The following is a 27,337-nucleotide window of genomic DNA, read 5'->3' as shown; positions in this document are numbered from 1 at the left end:
TCGGGAAATAAATGGAGAAACACAACTCAAACTATACTGAATAAGGTAAACAAACGTGGAAGCTATTATGACGTGAAACCATTGTTGACTGTTGACGGGCTTGTGTGAATGAAATAGATGTGCAATTCAAGGGTGCAAGGTAGAGGTAAGGGATCTCTTTTCGTATTGAATTAACAGGGGAAAGCGCGAACGCAGTCCCCCACACTAAGAAATTACGTACTCGAGTCGCCCACATTTGGGGCGATCGCAGGGGTCAGCCAAACCTAGGTGCAATGGAAAGGCCTCACCCTGGGAGGACCGCCTTGCGGATCACGGTGCCTCCCGTACCAGGTAAGTATGCCTTTCTTGGCCGCCATCGGCTGACTCCTGCGCCGTGGGCACTCGTCCCGCTAGGGCCCGACCACACCTACCCGTTGCGCGACACCAAAGCAAAGCCAAAAAATCGACCCATAGCACACCACAACAGACAAGCAAATTAACCACTGCCCGGCTACTAACTATACATTGTGGTATTTCGAGACACTGTTTTCCGACGTTTCGGCAAAACGCACCTCCGATCGAAGGGAGAATGTAGACTGTATGTGGCCATTCTGGCGGAGTTGTCTGGTCTCCGACAGAGATACGAAAGGCTGTGTGGTAGACGCCATCGACCAGTGTTTTGTCCGAGATGACCTGATTGGTTGAAACTAACGTACCCCAGTCGGCCCGGGCAGCCACAGTTGACACATAATAACACGTGCACGATTGTTACACCTCGTCACTCATCCCTGGCTAAAATCTCGGGAAATAAATGGAGAAACACAACTCAAACTATACTGAATAAGGTAAACAAACGTGGAAGCTATTATGACGTGAAACCATTGTTGACTGTTGACGGGCTTGTGTGAATGAAATAGATGTGCAATTCAAGGGTGCAAGGTAGAGGTAAGGGATCTCTTTTCGTATTGAATTAACAGGGGAAAGCGCGAACGCAGTCCCCCACACTAAGAAATTACGTACTCGAGTCGCCCACATTTGGGGCGATCGCAGGGGTCAGCCAAACCTAGGTGCAATGGAAAGGCCTCACCCTGGGAGGACCGCCTTGCGGATCACGGTGCCTCCCGTACCAGGTAAGTATGCCTTTCTTGGCCGCCATCGGCTGACTCCTGCGCCGTGGGCACTCGTCCCGCTAGGGCCCGACCACACCTACCCGTTGCGCGACACCAAAGCAAAGCCAAAAAATCGACCCATAGCACACCACAACAGACAAGCAAATTAACCACTGCCCGGCTACTAACTATACATTGTGGTATTTCGAGACACTGTTTTCCGACGTTTCGGCAAAACGCACCTCCGATCGAAGGGAGAATGTAGACTGTATGTGGCCATTCTGGCGGAGTTGTCTGGTCTCCGACAGAGATACGAAAGGCTGTGTGGTAGACGCCATCGACCAGTGTTTTGTCCGAGATGACCTGATTGGTTGAAACTAACGTACCCCAGTCGGCCCGGGCAGCCACAGTTGACACATAATAACACGTGCACGATTGTTACACCTCGTCACTCATCCCTGGCTAAAATCTCGGGAAATAAATGGAGAAACACAACTCAAACTATACTGAATAAGGTAAACAAACGTGGAAGCTATTATGACGTGAAACCATTGTTGACTGTTGACGGGCTTGTGTGAATGAAATAGATGTGCAATTCAAGGGTGCAAGGTAGAGGTAAGGGATCTCTTTTCGTATTGAATTAACAGGGGAAAGCGCGAACGCAGTCCCCCACACTAAGAAATTACGTACTCGAGTCGCCCACATTTGGGGCGATCGCAGGGGTCAGCCAAACCTAGGTGCAATGGAAAGGCCTCACCCTGGGAGGACCGCCTTGCGGATCACGGTGCCTCCCGTACCAGGTAAGTATGCCTTTCTTGGCCGCCATCGGCTGACTCCTGCGCCGTGGGCACTCGTCCCGCTAGGGCCCGACCACACCTACCCGTTGCGCGACACCAAAGCAAAGCCAAAAAATCGACCCATAGCACACCACAACAGACAAGCAAATTAACCACTGCCCGGCTACTAACTATACATTGTGGTATTTCGAGACACTGTTTTCCGACGTTTCGGCAAAACGCACCTCCGATCGAAGGGAGAATGTAGACTGTATGTGGCCATTCTGGCGGAGTTGTCTGGTCTCCGACAGAGATACGAAAGGCTGTGTGGTAGACGCCATCGACCAGTGTTTTGTCCGAGATGACCTGATTGGTTGAAACTAACGTACCCCAGTCGGCCCGGGCAGCCACAGTTGACACATAATAACACGTGCACGATTGTTACACCTCGTCACTCATCCCTGGCTAAAATCTCGGGAAATAAATGGAGAAACACAACTCAAACTATACTGAATAAGGTAAACAAACGTGGAAGCTATTATGACGTGAAACCATTGTTGACTGTTGACGGGCTTGTGTGAATGAAATAGATGTGCAATTCAAGGGTGCAAGGTAGAGGTAAGGGATCTCTTTTCGTATTGAATTAACAGGGGAAAGCGCGAACGCAGTCCCCCACACTAAGAAATTACGTACTCGAGTCGCCCACATTTGGGGCGATCGCAGGGGTCAGCCAAACCTAGGTGCAATGGAAAGGCCTCACCCTGGGAGGACCGCCTTGCGGATCACGGTGCCTCCCGTACCAGGTAAGTATGCCTTTCTTGGCCGCCATCGGCTGACTCCTGCGCCGTGGGCACTCGTCCCGCTAGGGCCCGACCACACCTACCCGTTGCGCGACACCAAAGCAAAGCCAAAAAATCGACCCATAGCACACCACAACAGACAAGCAAATTAACCACTGCCCGGCTACTAACTATACATTGTGGTATTTCGAGACACTGTTTTCCGACGTTTCGGCAAAACGCACCTCCGATCGAAGGGAGAATGTAGACTGTATGTGGCCATTCTGGCGGAGTTGTCTGGTCTCCGACAGAGATACGAAAGGCTGTGTGGTAGACGCCATCGACCAGTGTTTTGTCCGAGATGACCTGATTGGTTGAAACTAACGTACCCCAGTCGGCCCGGGCAGCCACAGTTGACACATAATAACACGTGCACGATTGTTACACCTCGTCACTCATCCCTGGCTAAAATCTCGGGAAATAAATGGAGAAACACAACTCAAACTATACTGAATAAGGTAAACAAACGTGGAAGCTATTATGACGTGAAACCATTGTTGACTGTTGACGGGCTTGTGTGAATGAAATAGATGTGCAATTCAAGGGTGCAAGGTAGAGGTAAGGGATCTCTTTTCGTATTGAATTAACAGGGGAAAGCGCGAACGCAGTCCCCCACACTAAGAAATTACGTACTCGAGTCGCCCACATTTGGGGCGATCGCAGGGGTCAGCCAAACCTAGGTGCAATGGAAAGGCCTCACCCTGGGAGGACCGCCTTGCGGATCACGGTGCCTCCCGTACCAGGTAAGTATGCCTTTCTCGGCCGCCATCGGCTGACTCCTGCGCCGTGGGCACTCGTCCCGCTAGGGCCCGACCACACCTACCCGTTGCGCGACACCAAAGCAAAGCCAAAAAATCGACCCATAGCACACCACAACAGACAAGCAAATTAACCACTGCCCGGCTACTAACTATACATTGTGGTATTTCGAGACACTGTTTTCCGACGTTTCGGCAAAACGCACCTCCGATCGAAGGGAGAATGTAGACTGTATGTGGCCATTCTGGCGGAGTTGTCTGGTCTCCGACAGAGATACGAAAGGCTGTGTGGTAGACGCCATCGACCAGTGTTTTGTCCGAGATGACCTGATTGGTTGAAACTAACGTACCCCAGTCGGCCCGGGCAGCCACAGTTGACACATAATAACACGTGCACGATTGTTACACCTCGTCACTCATCCCTGGCTAAAATCTCGGGAAATAAATGGAGAAACACAACTCAAACTATACTGAATAAGGTAAACAAACGTGGAAGCTATTATGACGTGAAACCATTGTTGACTGTTGACGGGCTTGTGTGAATGAAATAGATGTGCAATTCAAGGGTGCAAGGTAGAGGTAAGGGATCTCTTTTCGTATTGAATTAACAGGGGAAAGCGCGAACGCAGTCCCCCACACTAAGAAATTACGTACTCGAGTCGCCCACATTTGGGGCGATCGCAGGGGTCAGCCAAACCTAGGTGCAATGGAAAGGCCTCACCCTGGGAGGACCGCCTTGCGGATCACGGTGCCTCCCGTACCAGGTAAGTATGCCTTTCTTGGCCGCCATCGGCTGACTCCTGCGCCGTGGGCACTCGTCCCGCTAGGGCCCGACCACACCTACCCGTTGCGCGACACCAAAGCAAAGCCAAAAAATCGACCCATAGCACACCACAACAGACAAGCAAATTAACCACTGCCCGGCTACTAACTATACATTGTGGTATTTCGAGACACTGTTTTCCGACGTTTCGGCAAAACGCACCTCCGATCGAAGGGAGAATGTAGACTGTATGTGGCCATTCTGGCGGAGTTGTCTGGTCTCCGACAGAGATACGAAAGGCTGTGTGGTAGACGCCATCGACCAGTGTTTTGTCCGAGATGACCTGATTGGTTGAAACTAACGTACCCCAGTCGGCCCGGGCAGCCACAGTTGACACATAATAACACGTGCACGATTGTTACACCTCGTCACTCATCCCTGGCTAAAATCTCGGGAAATAAATGGAGAAACACAACTCAAACTATACTGAATAAGGTAAACAAACGTGGAAGCTATTATGACGTGAAACCATTGTTGACTGTTGACGGGCTTGTGTGAATGAAATAGATGTGCAATTCAAGGGTGCAAGGTAGAGGTAAGGGATCTCTTTTCGTATTGAATTAACAGGGGAAAGCGCGAACGCAGTCCCCCACACTAAGAAATTACGTACTCGAGTCGCCCACATTTGGGGCGATCGCAGGGGTCAGCCAAACCTAGGTGCAATGGAAAGGCCTCACCCTGGGAGGACCGCCTTGCGGATCACGGTGCCTCCCGTACCAGGTAAGTATGCCTTTCTTGGCCGCCATCGGCTGACTCCTGCGCCGTGGGCACTCGTCCCGCTAGGGCCCGACCACACCTACCCGTTGCGCGACACCAAAGCAAAGCCAAAAAATCGACCCATAGCACACCACAACAGACAAGCAAATTAACCACTGCCCGGCTACTAACTATACATTGTGGTATTTCGAGACACTGTTTTCCGACGTTTCGGCAAAACGCACCTCCGATCGAAGGGAGAATGTAGACTGTATGTGGCCATTCTGGCGGAGTTGTCTGGTCTCCGACAGAGATACGAAAGGCTGTGTGGTAGACGCCATCGACCAGTGTTTTGTCCGAGATGACCTGATTGGTTGAAACTAACGTACCCCAGTCGGCCCGGGCAGCCACAGTTGACACATAATAACACGTGCACGATTGTTACACCTCGTCACTCATCCCTGGCTAAAATCTCGGGAAATAAATGGAGAAACACAACTCAAACTATACTGAATAAGGTAAACAAACGTGGAAGCTATTATGACGTGAAACCATTGTTGACTGTTGACGGGCTTGTGTGAATGAAATAGATGTGCAATTCAAGGGTGCAAGGTAGAGGTAAGGGATCTCTTTTCGTATTGAATTAACAGGGGAAAGCGCGAACGCAGTCCCCCACACTAAGAAATTACGTACTCGAGTCGCCCACATTTGGGGCGATCGCAGGGGTCAGCCAAACCTAGGTGCAATGGAAAGGCCTCACCCTGGGAGGACCGCCTTGCGGATCACGGTGCCTCCCGTACCAGGTAAGTATGCCTTTCTTGGCCGCCATCGGCTGACTCCTGCGCCGTGGGCACTCGTCCCGCTAGGGCCCGACCACACCTACCCGTTGCGCGACACCAAAGCAAAGCCAAAAAATCGACCCATAGCACACCACAACAGACAAGCAAATTAACCACTGCCCGGCTACTAACTATACATTGTGGTATTTCGAGACACTGTTTTCCGACGTTTCGGCAAAACGCACCTCCGATCGAAGGGAGAATGTAGACTGTATGTGGCCATTCTGGCGGAGTTGTCTGGTCTCCGACAGAGATACGAAAGGCTGTGTGGTAGACGCCATCGACCAGTGTTTTGTCCGAGATGACCTGATTGGTTGAAACTAACGTACCCCAGTCGGCCCGGGCAGCCACAGTTGACACATAATAACACGTGCACGATTGTTACACCTCGTCACTCATCCCTGGCTAAAATCTCGGGAAATAAATGGAGAAACACAACTCAAACTATACTGAATAAGGTAAACAAACGTGGAAGCTATTATGACGTGAAACCATTGTTGACTGTTGACGGGCTTGTGTGAATGAAATAGATGTGCAATTCAAGGGTGCAAGGTAGAGGTAAGGGATCTCTTTTCGTATTGAATTAACAGGGGAAAGCGCGAACGCAGTCCCCCACACTAAGAAATTACGTACTCGAGTCGCCCACATTTGGGGCGATCGCAGGGGTCAGCCAAACCTAGGTGCAATGGAAAGGCCTCACCCTGGGAGGACCGCCTTGCGGATCACGGTGCCTCCCGTACCAGGTAAGTATGCCTTTCTCGGCCGCCATCGGCTGACTCCTGCGCCGTGGGCACTCGTCCCGCTAGGGCCCGACCACACCTACCCGTTGCGCGACACCAAAGCAAAGCCAAAAAATCGACCCATAGCACACCACAACAGACAAGCAAATTAACCACTGCCCGGCTACTAACTATACATTGTGGTATTTCGAGACACTGTTTTCCGACGTTTCGGCAAAACGCACCTCCGATCGAAGGGAGAATGTAGACTGTATGTGGCCATTCTGGCGGAGTTGTCTGGTCTCCGACAGAGATACGAAAGGCTGTGTGGTAGACGCCATCGACCAGTGTTTTGTCCGAGATGACCTGATTGGTTGAAACTAACGTACCCCAGTCGGCCCGGGCAGCCACAGTTGACACATAATAACACGTGCACGATTGTTACACCTCGTCACTCATCCCTGGCTAAAATCTCGGGAAATAAATGGAGAAACACAACTCAAACTATACTGAATAAGGTAAACAAACGTGGAAGCTATTATGACGTGAAACCATTGTTGACTGTTGACGGGCTTGTGTGAATGAAATAGATGTGCAATTCAAGGGTGCAAGGTAGAGGTAAGGGATCTCTTTTCGTATTGAATTAACAGGGGAAAGCGCGAACGCAGTCCCCCACACTAAGAAATTACGTACTCGAGTCGCCCACATTTGGGGCGATCGCAGGGGTCAGCCAAACCTAGGTGCAATGGAAAGGCCTCACCCTGGGAGGACCGCCTTGCGGATCACGGTGCCTCCCGTACCAGGTAAGTATGCCTTTCTTGGCCGCCATCGGCTGACTCCTGCGCCGTGGGCACTCGTCCCGCTAGGGCCCGACCACACCTACCCGTTGCGCGACACCAAAGCAAAGCCAAAAAATCGACCCATAGCACACCACAACAGACAAGCAAATTAACCACTGCCCGGCTACTAACTATACATTGTGGTATTTCGAGACACTGTTTTCCGACGTTTCGGCAAAACGCACCTCCGATCGAAGGGAGAATGTAGACTGTATGTGGCCATTCTGGCGGAGTTGTCTGGTCTCCGACAGAGATACGAAAGGCTGTGTGGTAGACGCCATCGACCAGTGTTTTGTCCGAGATGACCTGATTGGTTGAAACTAACGTACCCCAGTCGGCCCGGGCAGCCACAGTTGACACATAATAACACGTGCACGATTGTTACACCTCGTCACTCATCCCTGGCTAAAATCTCGGGAAATAAATGGAGAAACACAACTCAAACTATACTGAATAAGGTAAACAAACGTGGAAGCTATTATGACGTGAAACCATTGTTGACTGTTGACGGGCTTGTGTGAATGAAATAGATGTGCAATTCAAGGGTGCAAGGTAGAGGTAAGGGATCTCTTTTCGTATTGAATTAACAGGGGAAAGCGCGAACGCAGTCCCCCACACTAAGAAATTACGTACTCGAGTCGCCCACATTTGGGGCGATCGCAGGGGTCAGCCAAACCTAGGTGCAATGGAAAGGCCTCACCCTGGGAGGACCGCCTTTTTTTTTTTTTTTTTTTTTTTTTTTTTATAAAGATTTATTCACTCCTAGATAAACAATATATACATGTTGGCATTAACCCATCATCTATGTACAAACTTCATATCTTATATATACAGGAGAAATTAAAATAATGATGGGAGGAGTGAACAATTTTAAAATGATATAAAATATTCTAATTATAATTAGAATCCAAACCCCATTCAAATGAAATAATAATATAAATCAATACAAACAAAAGAGAGCAACTAAACAAAAAATGAATCAAAATGAAATAATAATAGAAGAACAACTAAACAAAAATGAATCAAAATGAACTAATAATAGAAGAACAACTAAACAAAAATGAATCAAAATGAAATAATAATAGAAGAACTAAACAAAAAATGAATCAAAAGCTAATTATAATCAAAATAGTAAGCAAAAATTAATTCACGTACAAAAGCAGAAAAATTAAAACCAAGCAAAATTTTGTACAATACTTACAAATCAAGCGAAGTTTACAGGGTTAAAATACCTAACGGTATTACCAGCCGCGTTAATGGGGTTAAGACAACGGTAACCACGTGACATCAATACGGACTAAACAAACAAGTTGTAGCAGACGCCGTTTAAACGCTATAATAGGCTTAAAAGCTGAAAATTAATTTATTTGAATTATTTAAGCGGCAAAACGTGTCAGACTCTAACCAATATTTATAAAATTCATTTACAGAAAAACGATATTTATCAACTAATATCCGGAAACGAAGGCGTTCTAAAAACTGACAAATAATTACATTTGGAGAAACAGTCTTAAATCTAAACTTACAATCATTTCTATTCAACCAGATTACCCTTTTAGCCATATTAATAATTAAAACGATAACATCTACTTTGTACCTGTTCAACTTTGGCAAAATTAAAAACCGAATCAATTTAAAATCTAAAGTAACTTTATATAATGAAATTGCAGAAATCCAGATTTTAATTATTTCCCAAATAGGGGCCACAGTTGAACAGGTATAAAATAGATGTTCCACCGACTCAACACAATTACAAAATGTACATTTAGTTTGAAAAGAATGATGACGACAATATAACGTCCACATTGTAGGAACAATATCGTGTGCTAGCCTCCATGCTAAACTACGATCTTTCGGATCAACAAAATTGTTATTAGTATTCCTCCAAACTAATTTAAAATCAATATTGGGCATTACATCTTGAACAGTATTATACGTCGTACACGTAGTCAATAATAAACTATAGAATACCTTAGAGGAATGGGGGACTGAAAAATCAAAATTTGGAAATAAGTTGATAAAATACCTAAATATATTTAAACAGCCTTTATAAAACGAAGGAATAAACGCGCTATGCGGTAATTGATTTGATCCAAAACTGGAGTTATGCCCCCTTAAAGAAAAACCCAGCCAATATCGCGCAAAATAAAACCATTTTGACCTATCCGTTGAACATATAATATTGTTAAGATGTAATAAACGGAAACTATACAATTTACACAGTATATGGACAACATTTAACCCCCCGTCCTCTTTATTACAGTAAAGAACCGAACGCTTGAGTGGTTCAAAACGCTTTGTTCCCCAAATAAATTTAAACATGTAGGAATTAAATGATTTAAGTAAATAAGCCGGGAGATCTATAACAGTACCAACATACCAGAGTTTGGAAGCGGCGAAAGTCCTAGCTACTGTTGATTTACCTAATAACGAAAACTCACGATCATCATACGATCTTAAAACACTGATATACGAATTTAAAATCTTAGACCAATTATCATCAAGAGTAATATCGCGACCGAACTGGACTCCTAAAATCTTCTGTGACAGCGGCCAAGCTACACCGAACTCATTTTCATTAATTTTATCCCATTTATCCCCGAAAGTTAAAACTTTTGTTTTTAATTTATTGAGCTGGGCTCCAGAACCTTTCCCAAATAGCTCGTAAATCTCAAGAAGCCGCTTAACACTTTCCGGATCAACGCACACACCTGTAACGTCATCAGCATAAGCTACCACTCTCGCCTCTTCCGAACAACCGGGCAGTTTCAATCCTTTTATAAGTAAGTCATTCCTGATCTTAATTAGAAAAGGTTCAAGTACTAAAACATATAATAATGGGGATAACGAACATCCCTGTCGTACAGAACGGGTGACAGGGAACGGGTCAGAAACAAAACCATTAATTAAAACAGAACTGGAAATATCCGTATAAAGCAGACGAACCCACTTTATAAATGACGAACCAAAATTATAATTTTGAAGACAATTAAATAAAAATGAATGATCAACACGATCGAAGGCCTTAGCTGAATCAATATTTACAAATGCGCAACTAATTTTCTTCTGATTGATATAATCAATGATATTGCGGATTAAGTGAAGATTATCAGAAATCCTCCTCCCCGGTACCGAACAAGTCTGATCAGAATGGATGACCTCCGACAAAACCACACTCAATCGCATCTGAATGATTTTTGATAAAATTTTATAATCAACATTGAGCAAGGAAATTGGGCGCCAAAACTTCATATTCTCTGCTTTATTTTTATCCTTACAAATAAGCGTAATTATACAAGATCTTTGAGAATTTGTTAAAGTTCCCTGCTCAAAACATTGATTATACAATTTTACCAAAATAGGACCTAAAATATCGATAAAAGTAAAATAGAACTCCCGGCTCAGTCCATCACCCCCAGGGGAGCGATGGGACTTGAAATTACTAACAGCAAATTTAACATCCGAATACGAAATCTCGCCATCGCATAACTCTCTGCTTTCCTCAGATAACTGGGGTAAGCCACTTAAAAAATCATCAGAAATCTCTGTATCAATTGGTTCAGATGTGAACAAATTAGAATAAAAAGAACGTGCAATACGTTTAATATTATTAGTATCTTTAAACAAAGTCGAATCAGTATCTTCTAAGCACCTAATTACTTTATCATTGCCGCGCTTGTGTTCCTTTTGAATGAAATACTTAGAAGGTGACTCATTATTATCTAAGTATTGAGCTTTCGCCCGAATTAAATTACCATAGTCTTTAGCTAAACATAGGTTACTTAATTCTTTCTTAACAGATTTTAACTGGTCAATATAAACACCTGGGTCACGTGACTCCGCCAGCAGTAAACTATTATATCGACTCTCAAGCAGACGACGCTCCTGCGTATCAAGTTTAACTTTACGCTTACAGTAAGCAATAACAAACGATTTAATATCAAGCTTCGCCTGCTCCCACCATGCGAGGGATACTTCTATATCTAAACTATAATCTTCCCAAAATTCTCGAAATAAAGAAACAAAATCTTCCTTGTTTAAGATAGAATTGTTAAATTTCCAAAAACCCGGACCAATACTTAAATCATCATTCAAGTTAACAGTAAAAAATATATAGTCATGATCTGAAAAAGAACATGGAAAGACATTATAACTGCTAAAAGAATTAACACATCTGGCTGAAAAATAAAATCTGTCTATACGGGTAGAGACACCTGCACCCCTCCAGGTAGTCACTCTACCGTCAGGGTGCAGATGTCTATACCCGTCTAAAAGATTAAAATCAGAAATAATTCTATTTAATTGTATATGCCCCTCCCTTCCCGAATCCGGGTTACCCCCTACCTTATCAAGTGGCGATAAAATGCAATTAAAATCACCCCCTAAACATAGAATCGACGATGTTATACAAAATTTATAAATGTAATTAAAAAATTCTCTTCTTTCAGTCACAACTACTGGGGCATATACATTTAAAAAACGGAACTTTATACTTGAAATCATTAAATCTAAACATAACATTCGGCCCTCAAAATCATAATCAAATTTAATCAAACTGTAATTAATATTTTTATTCACCAAAATACCCACCCCATATTGCTTATTAGCCCCAAAACTAAAAAATGCTTTAAAATTGCCCAACCCCTCTAACTTAACCCCTTCAGTAATATTTTCTAAATGGGTCTCTTGCAAGTAAATAATGTCAGCTTTACGCGACTTTAAATCATTTACAAGCAATCGTTTCCTTTTATCCTGAAATAAACCATTACAATTAATAGAAATAATATTTAGTTCATTGGCAGCCATTTTATTATATAAAGGTGAAATAGAATATGATATACAATATAATAATAGTGTATAATATAGGAAATAGATAGTTTTCATTAAAATACATCTACTACAGAAATAAAAACACGTGACGTCATAGATGGTGAACACTGCGAACCAGGCTTACAGTGTACACATATTAACCTGGCGAGACCCATATAACAATAGACAGGACGCTGGACTCTATTGTCTATACACACACACGACTGACGACCTAAACAAAAGCAGACGGCGAACCGATTATACAAAGAAACTTTAAAGTGGCATACACACAAAATGAAATGACAATATACCACAAATATATCAAATAACAACACAATTATTAAATAATTAAAAGAATAGTCCGATAGGCTGGCCATGACTCTGGTAGGGCTGAAACAAAAAAACACAAGAATATTCCACAGGGCGGGTCCGAGTCGTCAACAAACTGAAAATAGAAAGACTAGTTTATTTCTTTGTTCTTCTTATTAATAACTAGTTCAAAACCCTCAGCGTCTACATGAGATTTCCTTTTATCACCCGCCCGCGAGTCATAATTCACCAGGACTGGAAGTCTCCTCGGTGGGCTACTACCCGGCGAAAAAATCGAGCCCGAGCTATGATTCTCGCCTTCTATGTTCATGCTTTCATCTATTGTCTCAACACGCTCCTCTCCCAGGTCCTTAGACCCATCTGACCCCTTGTCGACCATAGATACATTCATCCCACGATCAATATCACTGTCCCCCCCTACTACTGGAGGCGGCTCCACTACTACAGGGGCCTTCGGAGAAACCGCTTGCGCGAAGGTTTTCCTCTGGGGTCCCCACACTGAATTATCACAGTTTGCCGACACATGGCCAATACAGTGGCACTTCAAGCACAACGGCAGCCTCCCCGGGGCTGTCACAAGCATCCGTATTTCTTTCGCACCACCCACACGTATCATATGGGGAATAGGATTCCTGGCAAAGTCCGAAACGATCAAAGTCACATTACGCATACCAGTACCGACCATCGTCCCTTCATAATTTAACGATTCTTCTGTAACATTCGTTACCTCTCCATAGCGATCAAACACTTTCTCAAGAAACCTATTCTTAACATATCTCGGTACCCAATGTACCCTAAGATTGACAACTGACCTTGTAGCTGAGCAGAAGAAAAAAATAATGTTCGCGTGAACAAAAGATCCCAACGCTAAGAGGGAATTAACAGCTTCACGAGAAGACATGGTGACGTACCATTCTTCTCCCTTGTCTCGTTTGGCAATGGCTTCTACCCCTCCTCTACCCGTTTTGAGCGCAGCAGACAGCATCTTTAAAAGAGTCATCCTATATACAATTATATTTCTTTTTACTGTGATTTTAACTATTCTACTTACAGTGTCATCGTCAATATCATCATCATCCAATTCCACATCAATAATATGATCGTCCGGCATGGTTGCCACGGACGACCACAACACACTATAATCCGAACGGGCAGATAATCCAAACAGAAAAAGCTTGATAAAACACTAGAACAAACGTAGAACGGATTCACAATGAAACACTCTAATAACGCTCACAATACTGACTCTTGTCTAACACATATATAAATACTTGCGGATCACGGTGCCTCCCGTACCAGGTAAGTATGCCTTTCTTGGCCGCCATCGGCTGACTCCTGCGCCGTGGGCACTCGTCCCGCTAGGGCCCGACCACACCTACCCGTTGCGCGACACCAAAGCAAAGCCAAAAAATCGACCCATAGCACACCACAACAGACAAGCAAATTAACCACTGCCCGGCTACTAACTATACATTGTGGTATTTCGAGACACTGTTTTCCGACGTTTCGGCAAAACGCACCTCCGATCGAAGGGAGAATGTAGACTGTATGTGGCCATTCTGGCGGAGTTGTCTGGTCTCCGACAGAGATACGAAAGGCTGTGTGGTAGACGCCATCGACCAGTGTTTTGTCCGAGATGACCTGATTGGTTGAAACTAACGTACCCCAGTCGGCCCGGGCAGCCACAGTTGACACATAATAACACGTGCACGATTGTTACACCTCGTCACTCATCCCTGGCTAAAATCTCGGGAAATAAATGGAGAAACACAACTCAAACTATACTGAATAAGGTAAACAAACGTGGAAGCTATTATGACGTGAAACCATTGTTGACTGTTGACGGGCTTGTGTGAATGAAATAGATGTGCAATTCAAGGGTGCAAGGTAGAGGTAAGGGATCTCTTTTCGTATTGAATTAACAGGGGAAAGCGCGAACGCAGTCCCCCACACTAAGAAATTACGTACTCGAGTCGCCCACATTTGGGGCGATCGCAGGGGTCAGCCAAACCTAGGTGCAATGGAAAGGCCTCACCCTGGGAGGACCGCCTTGCGGATCACGGTGCCTCCCGTACCAGGTAAGTATGCCTTTCTTGGCCGCCATCGGCTGACTCCTGCGCCGTGGGCACTCGTCCCGCTAGGGCCCGACCACACCTACCCGTTGCGCGACACCAAAGCAAAGCCAAAAAATCGACCCATAGCACACCACAACAGACAAGCAAATTAACCACTGCCCGGCTACTAACTATACATTGTGGTATTTCGAGACACTGTTTTCCGACGTTTCGGCAAAACGCACCTCCGATCGAAGGGAGAATGTAGACTGTATGTGGCCATTCTGGCGGAGTTGTCTGGTCTCCGACAGAGATACGAAAGGCTGTGTGGTAGACGCCATCGACCAGTGTTTTGTCCGAGATGACCTGATTGGTTGAAACTAACGTACCCCAGTCGGCCCGGGCAGCCACAGTTGACACATAATAACACGTGCACGATTGTTACACCTCGTCACTCATCCCTGGCTAAAATCTCGGGAAATAAATGGAGAAACACAACTCAAACTATACTGAATAAGGTAAACAAACGTGGAAGCTATTATGACGTGAAACCATTGTTGACTGTTGACGGGCTTGTGTGAATGAAATAGATGTGCAATTCAAGGGTGCAAGGTAGAGGTAAGGGATCTCTTTTCGTATTGAATTAACAGGGGAAAGCGCGAACGCAGTCCCCCACACTAAGAAATTACGTACTCGAGTCGCCCACATTTGGGGCGATCGCAGGGGTCAGCCAAACCTAGGTGCAATGGAAAGGCCTCACCCTGGGAGGACCGCCTTGCGGATCACGGTGCCTCCCGTACCAGGTAAGTATGCCTTTCTTGGCCGCCATCGGCTGACTCCTGCGCCGTGGGCACTCGTCCCGCTAGGGCCCGACCACACCTACCCGTTGCGCGACACCAAAGCAAAGCCAAAAAATCGACCCATAGCACACCACAACAGACAAGCAAATTAACCACTGCCCGGCTACTAACTATACATTGTGGTATTTCGAGACACTGTTTTCCGACGTTTCGGCAAAACGCACCTCCGATCGAAGGGAGAATGTAGACTGTATGTGGCCATTCTGGCGGAGTTGTCTGGTCTCCGACAGAGATACGAAAGGCTGTGTGGTAGACGCCATCGACCAGTGTTTTGTCCGAGATGACCTGATTGGTTGAAACTAACGTACCCCAGTCGGCCCGGGCAGCCACAGTTGACACATAATAACACGTGCACGATTGTTACACCTCGTCACTCATCCCTGGCTAAAATCTCGGGAAATAAATGGAGAAACACAACTCAAACTATACTGAATAAGGTAAACAAACGTGGAAGCTATTATGACGTGAAACCATTGTTGACTGTTGACGGGCTTGTGTGAATGAAATAGATGTGCAATTCAAGGGTGCAAGGTAGAGGTAAGGGATCTCTTTTCGTATTGAATTAACAGGGGAAAGCGCGAACGCAGTCCCCCACACTAAGAAATTACGTACTCGAGTCGCCCACATTTGGGGCGATCGCAGGGGTCAGCCAAACCTAGGTGCAATGGAAAGGCCTCACCCTGGGAGGACCGCCTTGCGGATCACGGTGCCTCCCGTACCAGGTAAGTATGCCTTTCTTGGCCGCCATCGGCTGACTCCTGCGCCGTGGGCACTCGTCCCGCTAGGGCCCGACCACACCTACCCGTTGCGCGACACCAAAGCAAAGCCAAAAAATCGACCCATAGCACACCACAACAGACAAGCAAATTAACCACTGCCCGGCTACTAACTATACATTGTGGTATTTCGAGACACTGTTTTCCGACGTTTCGGCAAAACGCACCTCCGATCGAAGGGAGAATGTAGACTGTATGTGGCCATTCTGGCGGAGTTGTCTGGTCTCCGACAGAGATACGAAAGGCTGTGTGGTAGACGCCATCGACCAGTGTTTTGTCCGAGATGACCTGATTGGTTGAAACTAACGTACCCCAGTCGGCCCGGGCAGCCACAGTTGACACATAATAACACGTGCACGATTGTTACACCTCGTCACTCATCCCTGGCTAAAATCTCGGGAAATAAATGGAGAAACACAACTCAAACTATACTGAATAAGGTAAACAAACGTGGAAGCTATTATGACGTGAAACCATTGTTGACTGTTGACGGGCTTGTGTGAATGAAATAGATGTGCAATTCAAGGGTGCAAGGTAGAGGTAAGGGATCTCTTTTCGTATTGAATTAACAGGGGAAAGCGCGAACGCAGTCCCCCACACTAAGAAATTACGTACTCGAGTCGCCCACATTTGGGGCGATCGCAGGGGTCAGCCAAACCTAGGTGCAATGGAAAGGCCTCACCCTGGGAGGACCGCCTTGCGGATCACGGTGCCTCCCGTACCAGGTAAGTATGCCTTTCTTGGCCGCCATCGGCTGACTCCTGCGCCGTGGGCACTCGTCCCGCTAGGGCCCGACCACACCTACCCGTTGCGCGACACCAAAGCAAAGCCAAAAAATCGACCCATAGCACACCACAACAGACAAGCAAATTAACCACTGCCCGGCTACTAACTATACATTGTGGTATTTCGAGACACTGTTTTCCGACGTTTCGGCAAAACGCACCTCCGATCGAAGGGAGAATGTAGACTGTATGTGGCCATTCTGGCGGAGTTGTCTGGTCTCCGACAGAGATACGAAAGGCTGTGTGGTAGACGCCATCGACCAGTGTTTTGTCCGAGATGACCTGATTGGTTGAAACTAACGTACCCCAGTCGGCCCGGGCAGCCACAGTTGACACATAATAACACGTGCACGATTGTTACACCTCGTCACTCATCCCTGGCTAAAATCTCGGGAAATAAATGGAGAAACACAACTCAAACTATACTGAATAAGGTAAACAAACGTGGAAGCTATTATGACGTGAAACCATTGTTGACTGTTGACGGGCTTGTGTGAATGAAATAGATGTGCAATTCAAGGGTGCAAGGTAGAGGTAAGGGATCTCTTTTCGTATTGAATTAACAGGGGAAAGCGCGAACGCAGTCCCCCACACTAAGAAATTACGTACTCGAGTCGCCCACATTTGGGGCGATCGCAGGGGTCAGCCAAACCTAGGTGCAATGGAAAGGCCTCACCCTGGGAGGACCGCCTTGCGGATCACGGTGCCTCCCGTACCAGGTAAGTATGCCTTTCTTGGCCGCCATCGGCTGACTCCTGCGCCGTGGGCACTCGTCCCGCTAGGGCCCGACCACACCTACCCGTTGCGCGACACCAAAGCAAAGCCAAAAAATCGACCCATAGCACACCACAACAGACAAGCAAATTAACCACTGCCCGGCTACTAACTATACATTGTGGTATTTCGAGACACTGTTTTCCGACGTTTCGGCAAAACGCACCTCCGATCGAAGGGAGAATGTAGACTGTATGTGGCCATTCTGGCGGAGTTGTCTGGTCTCCGACAGAGATACGAAAGGCTGTGTGGTAGACGCCATCGACCAGTGTTTTGTCCGAGATGACCTGATTGGTTGAAACTAACGTACCCCAGTCGGCCCGGGCAGCCACAGTTGACACATAATAACACGTGCACGATTGTTACACCTCGTCACTCATCCCTGGCTAAAATCTCGGGAAATAAATGGAGAAACACAACTCAAACTATACTGAATAAGGTAAACAAACGTGGAAGCTATTATGACGTGAAACCATTGTTGACTGTTGACGGGCTTGTGTGAATGAAATAGATGTGCAATTCAAGGGTGCAAGGTAGAGGTAAGGGATCTCTTTTCGTATTGAATTAACAGGGGAAAGCGCGAACGCAGTCCCCCACACTAAGAAATTACGTACTCGAGTCGCCCACATTTGGGGCGATCGCAGGGGTCAGCCAAACCTAGGTGCAATGGAAAGGCCTCACCCTGGGAGGACCGCCTTGCGGATCACGGTGCCTCCCGTACCAGGTAAGTATGCCTTTCTTGGCCGCCATCGGCTGACTCCTGCGCCGTGGGCACTCGTCCCGCTAGGGCCCGACCACACCTACCCGTTGCGCGACACCAAAGCAAAGCCAAAAAATCGACCCATAGCACACCACAACAGACAAGCAAATTAACCACTGCCCGGCTACTAACTATACATTGTGGTATTTCGAGACACTGTTTTCCGACGTTTCGGCAAAACGCACCTCCGATCGAAGGGAGAATGTAGACTGTATGTGGCCATTCTGGCGGAGTTGTCTGGTCTCCGACAGAGATACGAAAGGCTGTGTGGTAGACGCCATCGACCAGTGTTTTGTCCGAGATGACCTGATTGGTTGAAACTAACGTACCCCAGTCGGCCCGGGCAGCCACAGTTGACACATAATAACACGTGCACGATTGTTACACCTCGTCACTCATCCCTGGCTAAAATCTCGGGAAATAAATGGAGAAACACAACTCAAACTATACTGAATAAGGTAAACAAACGTGGAAGCTATTATGACGTGAAACCATTGTTGACTGTTGACGGGCTTGTGTGAATGAAATAGATGTGCAATTCAAGGGTGCAAGGTAGAGGTAAGGGATCTCTTTTCGTATTGAATTAACAGGGGAAAGCGCGAACGCAGTCCCCCACACTAAGAAATTACGTACTCGAGTCGCCCACATTTGGGGCGATCGCAGGGGTCAGCCAAACCTAGGTGCAATGGAAAGGCCTCACCCTGGGAGGACCGCCTTGCGGATCACGGTGCCTCCCGTACCAGGTAAGTATGCCTTTCTTGGCCGCCATCGGCTGACTCCTGCGCCGTGGGCACTCGTCCCGCTAGGGCCCGACCACACCTACCCGTTGCGGCGCGACACCAAAGCAAAGCCAAAAAATCGACCCATAGCACACCACAACAGACAAGCAAATTAACCACTGCCCGGCTACTAACTATACATTGTGGTATTTCGAGACACTGTTTTCCGACGTTTCGGCAAAACGCACCTCCGATCGAAGGGAGAATGTAGACTGTATGTGGCCATTCTGGCGGAGTTGTCTGGTCTCCGACAGAGATACGAAAGGCTGTGTGGTAGACGCCATCGACCAGTGTTTTGTCCGAGATGACCTGATTGGTTGAAACTAACGTACCCCAGTCGGCCCGGGCAGCCACAGTTGACACATAATAACACGTGCACGATTGTTACACCTCGTCACTCATCCCTGGCTAAAATCTCGGGAAATAAATGGAGAAACACGACTCAAACTATACTGAATAAGGTAAACAAACGTGGAAGCTATTATGACGTGAAACGATTGTTGACTGTTGACGGGCGTGTGTGAATGAAATAGATGTGCAATTCAAGGGTGCAAGGTAGAGGTAAGGGATCTCTTTTCGTATTGAATTAACAGGGGAAAGCGCGAACGCAGTCCCCCACACTAAGAAATTACGTACTCGAGTCGCCCACATTTGGGGCGATCGCAGGGGTCAGCCAAACCTAGGTGCAATGGAAAGGCCTCACCCTGGGAGGACCGCCTTGCGGATCACGGTGCCTCCCGTACCAGGTAAGTATGCCTTTCTCGGTCGCCATCGGCTGACTCCTGCGCCGTGGGCACTCGTCCCGCTAGGGCCCGACCACACCTACCCGTTGCGCGACACCAAAGCAAAGCCAAAAAATCGACCCATAGCACACCACAACAGACAAGCAAATTAACCACTGCCCGGCTACTAACTATACATTGTGGTATTTCGAGACACTGTTTTCCGACGTTTCGGCAAAACGCACCTCCGATCGAAGGGAGAATGTAGACTGTATGTGGCCATTCTGGCGGAGTTGTCTGGTCTCCGACAGAGATACGAAAGGCTGTGTGGTAGACGCCATCGACCAGTGTTTTGTCCGAGATGACCTGATTGGTTGAAACTAACGTACCCCAGTCGGCCCGGGCAGCCACAGTTGACACATAATAACACGTGCACGATTGTTACACCTCGTCACTCATCCCTGGCTAAAATCTCGGGAAATAAATGGAGAAACACGACTCAAACTATACTGAATAAGGTAAACAAACGTGGAAGCTATTATGACGTGAAACGATTGTTGACTGTTGACGGGCGTGTGTGAATGAAATAGATGTGCAATTCAAGGGTGCAAGGTAGAGGTAAGGGATCTCTTTTCGTATTGAATTAACAGGGGAAAGCGCGAACGCAGTCCCCCACACTAAGAAATTACGTACTCGAGTCGCCCACATTTGGGGCGATCGCAGGGGTCAGCCAAACCTAGGTGCAATGGAAAGGCCTCACCCTGGGAGGACCGCCTTGCGGATCACGGTGCCTCCCGTACCAGGTAAGTATGCCTTTCTCGGTCGCCATCGGCTGACTCCTGCGCCGTGGGCACTCGTCCCGCTAGGGCCCGACCACACCTACCCGTTGCGCGACACCAAAGCAAAGCCAAAAAATCGACCCATAGCACACCACAACAGACAAGCAAATTAACCACTGCCCGGCTACTAACTATACATTGTGGTATTTCGAGACACTGTTTTCCGACGTTTCGGCAAAACGCACCTCCGATCGAAGGGAGAATGTAGACTGTATGTGGCCATTCTGGCGGAGTTGTCTGGTCTCCGACAGAGATACGAAAGGCTGTGTGGTAGACGCCATCGACCAGTGTTTTGTCCGAGATGACCTGATTGGTTGAAACTAACGTACCCCAGTCGGCCCGGGCAGCCACAGTTGACACATAATAACACGTGCACGATTGTTACACCTCGTCACTCATCCCTGGCTAAAATCTCGGGAAATAAATGGAGAAACACGACTCAAACTATACTGAATAAGGTAAACAAACGTGGAAGCTATTATGACGTGAAACGATTGTTGACTGTTGACGGGCGTGTGTGAATGAAATAGATGTGCAATTCAAGGGTGCAAGGTAGAGGTAAGGGATCTCTTTTCGTATTGAATTAACAGGGGAAAGCGCGAACGCAGTCCCCCACACTAAGAAATTACGTACTCGAGTCGCCCACATTTGGGGCGATCGCAGGGGTCAGCCAAACCTAGGTGCAATGGAAAGGCCTCACCCTGGGAGGACCGCCTTGCGGATCACGGTGCCTCCCGTACCAGGTAAGTATGCCTTTCTCGGTCGCCATCGGCTGACTCCTGCGCCGTGGGCACTCGTCCCGCTAGGGCCCGACCACACCTACCCGTTGCGCGACACCAAAGCAAAGCCAAAAAATCGACCCATAGCACACCACAACAGACAAGCAAATTAACCACTGCCCGGCTACTAACTATACATTGTGGTATTTCGAGACACTGTTTTCCGACGTTTCGGCAAAACGCACCTCCGATCGAAGGGAGAATGTAGACTGTATGTGGCCATTCTGGCGGAGTTGTCTGGTCTCCGACAGAGATACGAAAGGCTGTGTGGTAGACGCCATCGACCAGTGTTTTGTCCGAGATGACCTGATTGGTTGAAACTAACGTACCCCAGTCGGCCCGGGCAGCCACAGTTGACACATAATAACACGTGCACGATTGTTACACCTCGTCACTCATCCCTGGCTAAAATCTCGGGAAATAAATGGAGAAACACGACTCAAACTATACTGAATAAGGTAAACAAACGTGGAAGCTATTATGACGTGAAACGATTGTTGACTGTTGACGGGCGTGTGTGAATGAAATAGATGTGCAATTCAAGGGTGCAAGGTAGAGGTAAGGGATCTCTTTTCGTATTGAATTAACAGGGGAAAGCGCGAACGCAGTCCCCCACACTAAGAAATTACGTACTCGAGTCGCCCACATTTGGGGCGATCGCAGGGGTCAGCCAAACCTAGGTGCAATGGAAAGGCCTCACCCTGGGAGGACCGCCTTGCGGATCACGGTGCCTCCCGTACCAGGTAAGTATGCCTTTCTCGGTCGCCATCGGCTGACTCCTGCGCCGTGGGCACTCGTCCCGCTAGGGCCCGACCACACCTACCCGTTGCGCGACACCAAAGCAAAGCCAAAAAATCGACCCATAGCACACCACAACAGACAAGCAAATTAACCACTGCCCGGCTACTAACTATACATTGTGGTATTTCGAGACACTGTTTTCCGACGTTTCGGCAAAACGCACCTCCGATCGAAGGGAGAATGTAGACTGTATGTGGCCATTCTGGCGGAGTTGTCTGGTCTCCGACAGAGATACGAAAGGCTGTGTGGTAGACGCCATCGACCAGTGTTTTGTCCGAGATGACCTGATTGGTTGAAACTAACGTACCCCAGTCGGCCCGGGCAGCCACAGTTGACACATAATAACACGTGCACGATTGTTACACCTCGTCACTCATCCCTGGCTAAAATCTCGGGAAATAAATGGAGAAACACGACTCAAACTATACTGAATAAGGTAAACAAACGTGGAAGCTATTATGACGTGAAACGATTGTTGACTGTTGACGGGCGTGTGTGAATGAAATAGATGTGCAATTCAAGGGTGCAAGGTAGAGGTAAGGGATCTCTTTTCGTATTGAATTAACAGGGGAAAGCGCGAACGCAGTCCCCCACACTAAGAAATTACGTACTCGAGTCGCCCACATTTGGGGCGATCGCAGGGGTCAGCCAAACCTAGGTGCAATGGAAAGGCCTCACCCTGGGAGGACCGCCTTGCGGATCACGGTGCCTCCCGTACCAGGTAAGTATGCCTTTCTCGGTCGCCATCGGCTGACTCCTGCGCCGTGGGCACTCGTCCCGCTAGGGCCCGACCACACCTACCCGTTGCGCGACACCAAAGCAAAGCCAAAAAATCGACCCATAGCACACCACAACAGACAAGCAAATTAACCACTGCCCGGCTACTAACTATACATTGTGGTATTTCGAGACACTGTTTTCCGACGTTTCGGCAAAACGCACCTCCGATCGAAGGGAGAATGTAGACTGTATGTGGCCATTCTGGCGGAGTTGTCTGGTCTCCGACAGAGATACGAAAGGCTGTGTGGTAGACGCCATCGACCAGTGTTTTGTCCGAGATGACCTGATTGGTTGAAACTAACGTACCCCAGTCGGCCCGGGCAGCCACAGTTGACACATAATAACACGTGCACGATTGTTACACCTCGTCACTCATCCCTGGCTAAAATCTCGGGAAATAAATGGAGAAACACGACTCAAACTATACTGAATAAGGTAAACAAACGTGGAAGCTATTATGACGTGAAACGATTGTTGACTGTTGACGGGCGTGTGTGAATGAAATAGATGTGCAATTCAAGGGTGCAAGGTAGAGGTAAGGGATCTCTTTTCGTATTGAATTAACAGGGGAAAGCGCGAACGCAGTCCCCCACACTAAGAAATTACGTACTCGAGTCGCCCACATTTGGGGCGATCGCAGGGGTCAGCCAAACCTAGGTGCAATGGAAAGGCCTCACCCTGGGAGGACCGCCTTGCGGATCACGGTGCCTCCCGTACCAGGTAAGTATGCCTTTCTCGGTCGCCATCGGCTGACTCCTGCGCCGTGGGCACTCGTCCCGCTAGGGCCCGACCACACCTACCCGTTGCGCGACACCAAAGCAAAGCCAAAAAATCGACCCATAGCACACCACAACAGACAAGCAAATTAACCACTGCCCGGCTACTAACTATACATTGTGGTATTTCGAGACACTGTTTTCCGACGTTTCGGCAAAACGCACCTCCGATCGAAGGGAGAATGTAGACTGTATGTGGCCATTCTGGCGGAGTTGTCTGGTCTCCGACAGAGATACGAAAGGCTGTGTGGTAGACGCCATCGACCAGTGTTTTGTCCGAGATGACCTGATTGGTTGAAACTAACGTACCCCAGTCGGCCCGGGCAGCCACAGTTGACACATAATAACACGTGCACGATTGTTACACCTCGTCACTCATCCCTGGCTAAAATCTCGGGAAATAAATGGAGAAACACGACTCAAACTATACTGAATAAGGTAAACAAACGTGGAAGCTATTATGACGTGAAACGATTGTTGACTGTTGACGGGCGTGTGTGAATGAAATAGATGTGCAATTCAAGGGTGCAAGGTAGAGGTAAGGGATCTCTTTTCGTATTGAATTAACAGGGGAAAGCGCGAACGCAGTCCCCCACACTAAGAAATTACGTACTCGAGTCGCCCACATTTGGGGCGATCGCAGGGGTCAGCCAAACCTAGGTGCAATGGAAAGGCCTCACCCTGGGAGGACCGCCTTGCGGATCACGGTGCCTCCCGTACCAGGTAAGTATGCCTTTCTCGGTCGCCATCGGCTGACTCCTGCGCCGTGGGCACTCGTCCCGCTAGGGCCCGACCACACCTACCCGTTGCGCGACACCAAAGCAAAGCCAAAAAATCGACCCATAGCACACCACAACAGACAAGCAAATTAACCACTGCCCGGCTACTAACTATACATTGTGGTATTTCGAGACACTGTTTTCCGACGTTTCGGCAAAACGCACCTCCGATCGAAGGGAGAATGTAGACTGTATGTGGCCATTCTGGCGGAGTTGTCTGGTCTCCGACAGAGATACGAAAGGCTGTGTGGTAGACGCCATCGACCAGTGTTTTGTCCGAGATGACCTGATTGGTTGAAACTAACGTACCCCAGTCGGCCCGGGCAGCCACAGTTGACACATAATAACACGTGCACGATTGTTACACCTCGTCACTCATCCCTGGCTAAAATCTCGGGAAATAAATGGAGAAACACGACTCAAACTATACTGAATAAGGTAAACAAACGTGGAAGCTATTATGACGTGAAACGATTGTTGACTGTTGACGGGCGTGTGTGAATGAAATAGATGTGCAATTCAAGGGTGCAAGGTAGAGGTAAGGGATCTCTTTTCGTATTGAATTAACAGGGGAAAGCGCGAACGCAGTCCCCCACACTAAGAAATTACGTACTCGAGTCGCCCACATTTGGGGCGATCGCAGGGGTCAGCCAAACCTAGGTGCAATGGAAAGGCCTCACCCTGGGAGGACCGCCTTGCGGATCACGGTGCCTCCCGTACCAGGTAAGTATGCCTTTCTCGGTCGCCATCGGCTGACTCCTGCGCCGTGGGCACTCGTCCCGCTAGGGCCCGACCACACCTACCCGTTGCGCGACACCAAAGCAAAGCCAAAAAATCGACCCATAGCACACCACAACAGACAAGCAAATTAACCACTGCCCGGCTACTAACTATACATTGTGGTATTTCGAGACACTGTTTTCCGACGTTTCGGCAAAACGCACCTCCGATCGAAGGGAGAATGTAGACTGTATGTGGCCATTCTGGCGGAGTTGTCTGGTCTCCGACAGAGATACGAAAGGCTGTGTGGTAGACGCCATCGACCAGTGTTTTGTCCGAGATGACCTGATTGGTTGAAACTAACGTACCCCAGTCGGCCCGGGCAGCCACAGTTGACACATAATAACACGTGCACGATTGTTACACCTCGTCACTCATCCCTGGCTAAAATCTCGGGAAATAAATGGAGAAACACGACTCAAACTATACTGAATAAGGTAAACAAACGTGGAAGCTATTATGACGTGAAACGATTGTTGACTGTTGACGGGCGTGTGTGAATGAAATAGATGTGCAATTCAAGGGTGCAAGGTAGAGGTAAGGGATCTCTTTTCGTATTGAATTAACAGGGGAAAGCGCGAACGCAGTCCCCCACACTAAGAAATTACGTACTCGAGTCGCCCACATTTGGGGCGATCGCAGGGGTCAGCCAAACCTAGGTGCAATGGAAAGGCCTCACCCTGGGAGGACCGCCTTGCGGATCACGGTGCCTCCCGTACCAGGTAAGTATGCCTTTCTCGGTCGCCATCGGCTGACTCCTGCGCCGTGGGCACTCGTCCCGCTAGGGCCCGACCACACCTACCCGTTGCGCGACACCAAAGCAAAGCCAAAAAATCGACCCATAGCACACCACAACAGACAAGCAAATTAACCACTGCCCGGCTACTAACTATACATTGTGGTATTTCGAGACACTGTTTTCCGACGTTTCGGCAAAACGCACCTCCGATCGAAGGGAGAATGTAGACTGTATGTGGCCATTCTGGCGGAGTTGTCTGGTCTCCGACAGAGATACGAAAGGCTGTGTGGTAGACGCCATCGACCAGTGTTTTGTCCGAGATGACCTGATTGGTTGAAACTAACGTACCCCAGTCGGCCCGGGCAGCCACAGTTGACACATAATAACACGTGCACGATTGTTACACCTCGTCACTCATCCCTGGCTAAAATCTCGGGAAATAAATGGAGAAACACGACTCAAACTATACTGAATAAGGTAAACAAACGTGGAAGCTATTATGACGTGAAACGATTGTTGACTGTTGACGGGCGTGTGTGAATGAAATAGATGTGCAATTCAAGGGTGCAAGGTAGAGGTAAGGGATCTCTTTTCGTATTGAATTAACAGGGGAAAGCGCGAACGCAGTCCCCCACACTAAGAAATTACGTACTCGAGTCGCCCACATTTGGGGCGATCGCAGGGGTCAGCCAAACCTAGGTGCAATGGAAAGGCCTCACCCTGGGAGGACCGCCTTGCGGATCACGGTGCCTCCCGTACCAGGTAAGTATGCCTTTCTCGGTCGCCATCGGCTGACTCCTGCGCCGTGGGCACTCGTCCCGCTAGGGCCCGACCACACCTACCCGTTGCGCGACACCAAAGCAAAGCCAAAAAATCGACCCATAGCACACCACAACAGACAAGCAAATTAACCACTGCCCGGCTACTAACTATACATTGTGGTATTTCGAGACACTGTTTTCCGACGTTTCGGCAAAACGCACCTCCGATCGAAGGGAGAATGTAGACTGTATGTGGCCATTCTGGCGGAGTTGTCTG

The 27,337-nt window shown here is 47.9% G+C and overlaps 27 non-coding genes and 1 pseudogene across 27 annotated transcripts; all 28 read right to left on the bottom strand.

Annotated features, from left to right (window-relative positions):
- Window positions 1–174: 174 nt before the first annotated feature.
- LOC130011648 (U1 spliceosomal RNA) lies at window positions 175–338 on the bottom strand. The gene has a single exon (XR_008786957.1). It is a non-coding gene; the product is annotated as a U1 spliceosomal RNA (small nuclear RNA).
- A 615-nt stretch (window positions 339–953) lies between these two features.
- LOC130011647 (U1 spliceosomal RNA) lies at window positions 954–1,117 on the bottom strand. The gene has a single exon (XR_008786956.1). It is a non-coding gene; the product is annotated as a U1 spliceosomal RNA (small nuclear RNA).
- A 615-nt stretch (window positions 1,118–1,732) lies between these two features.
- LOC130011646 (U1 spliceosomal RNA) lies at window positions 1,733–1,896 on the bottom strand. Its single transcript, XR_008786955.1, has one exon. It is a non-coding gene; the product is annotated as a U1 spliceosomal RNA (small nuclear RNA).
- A 615-nt stretch (window positions 1,897–2,511) lies between these two features.
- LOC126813603 (U1 spliceosomal RNA) lies at window positions 2,512–2,675 on the bottom strand. The gene has a single exon (XR_007676938.1). It is a non-coding gene; the product is annotated as a U1 spliceosomal RNA (small nuclear RNA).
- Window positions 2,676–3,290: 615 nt separating this feature from the next.
- On the bottom strand, window positions 3,291–3,454 carry LOC126813604 (U1 spliceosomal RNA). The gene has a single exon (XR_007676939.1). It is a non-coding gene; the product is annotated as a U1 spliceosomal RNA (small nuclear RNA).
- A 615-nt stretch (window positions 3,455–4,069) lies between these two features.
- LOC126813605 (U1 spliceosomal RNA) lies at window positions 4,070–4,233 on the bottom strand. Its single transcript, XR_007676940.1, has one exon. It is a non-coding gene; the product is annotated as a U1 spliceosomal RNA (small nuclear RNA).
- A 615-nt stretch (window positions 4,234–4,848) lies between these two features.
- On the bottom strand, window positions 4,849–5,012 carry LOC126813607 (U1 spliceosomal RNA). The gene has a single exon (XR_007676942.1). It is a non-coding gene; the product is annotated as a U1 spliceosomal RNA (small nuclear RNA).
- A 615-nt stretch (window positions 5,013–5,627) lies between these two features.
- LOC126813608 (U1 spliceosomal RNA) lies at window positions 5,628–5,791 on the bottom strand. The gene has a single exon (XR_007676943.1). It is a non-coding gene; the product is annotated as a U1 spliceosomal RNA (small nuclear RNA).
- A 615-nt stretch (window positions 5,792–6,406) lies between these two features.
- LOC126813609 (U1 spliceosomal RNA) lies at window positions 6,407–6,570 on the bottom strand. Its single transcript, XR_007676944.1, has one exon. It is a non-coding gene; the product is annotated as a U1 spliceosomal RNA (small nuclear RNA).
- A 615-nt stretch (window positions 6,571–7,185) lies between these two features.
- LOC126813610 (U1 spliceosomal RNA) lies at window positions 7,186–7,349 on the bottom strand. The gene has a single exon (XR_007676945.1). It is a non-coding gene; the product is annotated as a U1 spliceosomal RNA (small nuclear RNA).
- Window positions 7,350–7,964: 615 nt separating this feature from the next.
- Window positions 7,965–8,151, bottom strand: LOC126813696 (U1 spliceosomal RNA; annotated as a pseudogene).
- Window positions 8,152–14,438: 6,287 nt separating this feature from the next.
- On the bottom strand, window positions 14,439–14,602 carry LOC126813611 (U1 spliceosomal RNA). Its single transcript, XR_007676946.1, has one exon. It is a non-coding gene; the product is annotated as a U1 spliceosomal RNA (small nuclear RNA).
- A 615-nt stretch (window positions 14,603–15,217) lies between these two features.
- LOC126813613 (U1 spliceosomal RNA) lies at window positions 15,218–15,381 on the bottom strand. The gene has a single exon (XR_007676948.1). It is a non-coding gene; the product is annotated as a U1 spliceosomal RNA (small nuclear RNA).
- A 615-nt stretch (window positions 15,382–15,996) lies between these two features.
- Window positions 15,997–16,160, bottom strand: LOC126813614 (U1 spliceosomal RNA). The gene has a single exon (XR_007676949.1). It is a non-coding gene; the product is annotated as a U1 spliceosomal RNA (small nuclear RNA).
- Window positions 16,161–16,775: 615 nt separating this feature from the next.
- LOC126813615 (U1 spliceosomal RNA) lies at window positions 16,776–16,939 on the bottom strand. The gene has a single exon (XR_007676950.1). It is a non-coding gene; the product is annotated as a U1 spliceosomal RNA (small nuclear RNA).
- Window positions 16,940–17,554: 615 nt separating this feature from the next.
- LOC126813688 (U1 spliceosomal RNA) lies at window positions 17,555–17,718 on the bottom strand. Its single transcript, XR_007677018.2, has one exon. It is a non-coding gene; the product is annotated as a U1 spliceosomal RNA (small nuclear RNA).
- Window positions 17,719–18,333: 615 nt separating this feature from the next.
- LOC126813687 (U1 spliceosomal RNA) lies at window positions 18,334–18,497 on the bottom strand. Its single transcript, XR_007677017.2, has one exon. It is a non-coding gene; the product is annotated as a U1 spliceosomal RNA (small nuclear RNA).
- Window positions 18,498–19,112: 615 nt separating this feature from the next.
- On the bottom strand, window positions 19,113–19,276 carry LOC126813619 (U1 spliceosomal RNA). Its single transcript, XR_007676953.1, has one exon. It is a non-coding gene; the product is annotated as a U1 spliceosomal RNA (small nuclear RNA).
- Window positions 19,277–19,894: 618 nt separating this feature from the next.
- Window positions 19,895–20,058, bottom strand: LOC126813630 (U1 spliceosomal RNA). Its single transcript, XR_007676964.1, has one exon. It is a non-coding gene; the product is annotated as a U1 spliceosomal RNA (small nuclear RNA).
- Window positions 20,059–20,673: 615 nt separating this feature from the next.
- Window positions 20,674–20,837, bottom strand: LOC126813631 (U1 spliceosomal RNA). The gene has a single exon (XR_007676965.1). It is a non-coding gene; the product is annotated as a U1 spliceosomal RNA (small nuclear RNA).
- Window positions 20,838–21,452: 615 nt separating this feature from the next.
- Window positions 21,453–21,616, bottom strand: LOC126813632 (U1 spliceosomal RNA). Its single transcript, XR_007676966.1, has one exon. It is a non-coding gene; the product is annotated as a U1 spliceosomal RNA (small nuclear RNA).
- Window positions 21,617–22,231: 615 nt separating this feature from the next.
- Window positions 22,232–22,395, bottom strand: LOC126813633 (U1 spliceosomal RNA). Its single transcript, XR_007676967.1, has one exon. It is a non-coding gene; the product is annotated as a U1 spliceosomal RNA (small nuclear RNA).
- A 615-nt stretch (window positions 22,396–23,010) lies between these two features.
- Window positions 23,011–23,174, bottom strand: LOC126813635 (U1 spliceosomal RNA). The gene has a single exon (XR_007676968.1). It is a non-coding gene; the product is annotated as a U1 spliceosomal RNA (small nuclear RNA).
- A 615-nt stretch (window positions 23,175–23,789) lies between these two features.
- LOC126813637 (U1 spliceosomal RNA) lies at window positions 23,790–23,953 on the bottom strand. The gene has a single exon (XR_007676970.1). It is a non-coding gene; the product is annotated as a U1 spliceosomal RNA (small nuclear RNA).
- A 615-nt stretch (window positions 23,954–24,568) lies between these two features.
- LOC126813638 (U1 spliceosomal RNA) lies at window positions 24,569–24,732 on the bottom strand. Its single transcript, XR_007676971.1, has one exon. It is a non-coding gene; the product is annotated as a U1 spliceosomal RNA (small nuclear RNA).
- A 615-nt stretch (window positions 24,733–25,347) lies between these two features.
- On the bottom strand, window positions 25,348–25,511 carry LOC126813639 (U1 spliceosomal RNA). Its single transcript, XR_007676972.1, has one exon. It is a non-coding gene; the product is annotated as a U1 spliceosomal RNA (small nuclear RNA).
- Window positions 25,512–26,126: 615 nt separating this feature from the next.
- LOC126813640 (U1 spliceosomal RNA) lies at window positions 26,127–26,290 on the bottom strand. The gene has a single exon (XR_007676973.1). It is a non-coding gene; the product is annotated as a U1 spliceosomal RNA (small nuclear RNA).
- Window positions 26,291–26,905: 615 nt separating this feature from the next.
- Window positions 26,906–27,069, bottom strand: LOC126813641 (U1 spliceosomal RNA). The gene has a single exon (XR_007676974.1). It is a non-coding gene; the product is annotated as a U1 spliceosomal RNA (small nuclear RNA).
- Between the last annotated feature and the right edge of the window lie 268 nt (window positions 27,070–27,337).

The sequence above is a fragment of the Patella vulgata genome, chromosome 2, assembly GCF_932274485.2.
Source record: "Patella vulgata chromosome 2, xgPatVulg1.2, whole genome shotgun sequence".
Classification (NCBI taxonomy): domain Eukaryota; kingdom Metazoa; phylum Mollusca; class Gastropoda; family Patellidae; genus Patella; species Patella vulgata.
Note: the sequence above shows the minus strand (reverse complement) of the source record. Positions and strands in the feature narration are given on the sequence as shown.